A 3,326-nucleotide genomic window follows, 5' to 3' on the forward strand; every position below is an offset into this window, starting at 1 on the left:
AACTGCAGTTTATTTGTTACGAAAGTGTGCGGTACGGTACGAGGAACCAGCCGACACCAACATCGCGCAAGTGGTATGTGAATTTTCGCCTCTTTTGGGACTTCGAAAATTCGAGGCGAGCAAGCGTTGCTAGGCCTTAGGCTTAGCGCACGAGTACGGCCACCGGGGCGATCGCCCCCGGTGTTAGGCCTACCCGACGAGTACGAATAAGATGGCGTCACCACCGACGATGGAGGTGTGCGAGAGCCCGGCAACCAAAGGCCTGCAGGCAACGATAGTCGGCGACGATGAAGGGAAGATGTACGTTCAAGTAGGAGGCCGCGACGCGACACCCGGCGAGTCGAGCGGATGGACCACGACGAGTAGAAGAATGCGCAAGGCCAAGGAGCTGCAAGGTGAGAGACCATCTTTAACCGCGGAACGGCAGTCGAGACCCAAGGAGAGAGTTAACTTTGTCAAGCGAGTTACCGAGAATATCAAGAAAGCAGCCCGTATGCCGGCGGCTATCCCCAGAGACGACCATAAGATCGTGATTAGGCCCAGGGGCGGCCTGAACGTAGCTCGAATCGAGACGCCGGTCGTCACGGACGCCATTATGGCGGCCGCGGGGACGGCGAAAGAATACCAGGGCGAAGACATGGTGTGCATCAATGCGGCGCAGAACATCTTAGTCGTGAGCACGCCGAGCGAGCAGAGAGCCGAAATTTACACTAAGATCAGGACCGTCGAATTCGGCAACATGGAATTTGAGGTTTCCGCCTACCGAACCGCGCCCGAAGGGACGGCGAAGGGAATCATCAGAGGTATCGCAATTGACGACTCGCCCGAAGACATAAATGAGGCGGTCGTGACAAAGTATAACCCAACGGCGCTAGAGGCGCACAGGATTGGAAATTCTACAGCGGTCATCGTCCTCTTTGAAGGACAGAGAGTGCCCCTGTACGTAATATACCGAGCGGCACTGCTCAAGTGCGGGCTTTACAGGAAACATCATGAAGTGTGTAGATGTTGCGGAAAAGTCGGACACCGCATCGACGTATGTCCAACCCCGGAGACCAGAGTATGCTTCGCGTGCGGGGAGGCCAACCCCGACGCGGACCACGAGAAGGCATGCAAGCCAAGTTGCAAGCTACGTGGAGGAGCGCATCCGACGGCAGATAGAATTTGCAAGAACAAGTCAAGGTCCCCTTCGTCGTCACGAAAAGACAATGGGAGCGCCGAGAGGAACGCGAACAGCAACAGCTCCAGAAGACAAGACCACCAATGACGTCATCGGACTTTCCACAGCTGCCGAGCAGGGAGAAAAGCGAGTGCAGCGAAAGCCAACGGCGCACCGACAGCCGCGAAAGACACAAGAGCGAGCAAAAACACCTGCCGCCGTCGCAGCAGGAAGACGGGAAGCTTAAGTGGTTGGCTGCAGTTAAGGGAAGCAAGTCGAAAGAAACGCCCCGCAGCAAGCAGCAGCCACCATGCCAACACCATAATACCGGAGAACCGCCCGTGACAAGGCGAGAAATATACGACATGATCAACGAAAACAACGAAAGGCTACTATAGAAGATGGAAGAGAAGATGGACGCAAGGATCGACAAACTACTAGAAGCATAAGGGCGAGTCAAGCGCCACTGTCACTGCCGACCCCGCAACAGGAGCAAGAGGTGGAGCAGATACCCCGCCCATCCTCGAAGAAGAAAACCCCAGCAAAGCCACCTAAGAGGAAGGAGGAACCAGCCATCGCCGAAGAGGAGGCTACCAAAAGCAGCATCGAAAGCGACGAGGAACAGCCAAAGGAGCCCAGCAACAAAAAGAGGATTATCGAGAATACCAAAGAGAGAAAGCTCATGGCCAGGCTCGACCGCATGGACAAAGAGCGGGAACAAATTGCACATTCGATGAAGGAAAAATTCAACAAGGTAGAGATGACGCTGGGAGAAATACAAAGCGGAATGCTACAACTACAAACGCAGATGCAAACGTTCCTGCAGAGTATGGAAGCCAAGATGCAGACATTCGTGCAGAACGCACAAACCCAGATCACCACCCAAATACAGCAATTATGAACCCAACAGCGAAATCGAACGCCAAGCCAGACAAAAGGGCAGTAACAGACCAGCAGCCGGTCAGGGACCTCCTGATTTGGCAGTGGAATTGTAACGGCTATCACAATAAGAGGGCAACGCTAACACGGCACCTACAGGGAATGGAGAGGAAACCGGACGTCATTATGATTCAGGAAACACTATGCACTGACACACCCCAACTTCAAGGATACAGAGCACACGCCAAGGCGGCCAAGCCCCTAAACAAAAAAAAGAAAAAGTTTGGAATACGCAAACCAACAGGCGGGGTGTGCAGATTCGTCCGCAAGGGCATCGTATTCCTCGAGCACGAGCTGACCACCGGCGGCTGGACTGATTGCAGCGCGGTGGAGGTGATCGTTGGGAAGAAGAAGAAGAAAACCAGTGTGCTCGCGGTCAACGTGTACAGCAGCCCCAGACATAGAAAGCAAAAGCTCCGCACGCTCATGCAAAGGGCACTGCGTGCGACGAAGAAAGGCACGATCGTAATAGGGAGTGACTTTAACGCACCACACTACGACTGGGGATACGATAAGACAACCGAAAAGGGGAGAGACCTATTGCAAGACGCCACGGACGCGGGGCTAACGCTAATCACGAACCCGGAGACCCCCACAAGAACGGGTACTTCGGTCGCCAGGGACACCACCCCGGACCTGACGTTCGCCGAAATAAATGGGAACGACACCGCAACGTGGAAAAACACCAAACACGACTTCGGCAGCGACCACATGGTCATAGAGATCCGGGTCCCGCTGGGGAACGGTGCAAGCCAAGAGAAACGAACACACAGATACACGAACTGGGAGGAGTTTCGGCGTCAGCTCCCAAGCCAGCATGGTAACATTGAAGATATAGAAGCGTGGTCGAAGGCGATAGTAAAAACGACCGAGGAGGTGACGACAGAGATAGAAACGGACGAAGACATACACGAAATGGACAGCAGATTGGCCCACCTCATCGAGGCGAAGACTGCCCTCAAGAGAAGGTGGAAGCAACAACGAACAAACAGAAGGCTCCGCAAAAAGATCGCGGAAATCAACAGGGAAATAGAGAAACACAGCAAGGAGCTCGGCCGGCAGCAGTGGGAGCAAACGTGCAGAGAGGCGGACGGCCAACTCCATCTGGGCAAGACGTGGCGACTGCTCCGGCACCTCCTCGACGACACCCAGACCAAGGGAGAACAACAGTACAAGCTCAGCAGATTTATACACAAGGCGGTAGCGGAGCACGGGGAAGCGGAGGTGA

The 3,326-nt window shown here is 54.5% G+C and overlaps 1 pseudogene; it reads right to left on the reverse strand.

The window, feature by feature from the left end:
• Positions 1–979: 979 nt before the first annotated feature.
• Positions 980–1,526, reverse strand: LOC121838373 (annotated as a pseudogene).
• Positions 1,527–3,326: the final 1,800 nt, after the last annotated feature.

This window comes from Ixodes scapularis, unplaced genomic scaffold (assembly GCF_016920785.2).
Source record: "Ixodes scapularis isolate PalLabHiFi unplaced genomic scaffold, ASM1692078v2 PGA_scaffold6__148_contigs__length_123643588, whole genome shotgun sequence".
In the NCBI taxonomy this organism is placed as follows: Eukaryota; Metazoa; Arthropoda; class Arachnida; order Ixodida; family Ixodidae; genus Ixodes; species Ixodes scapularis.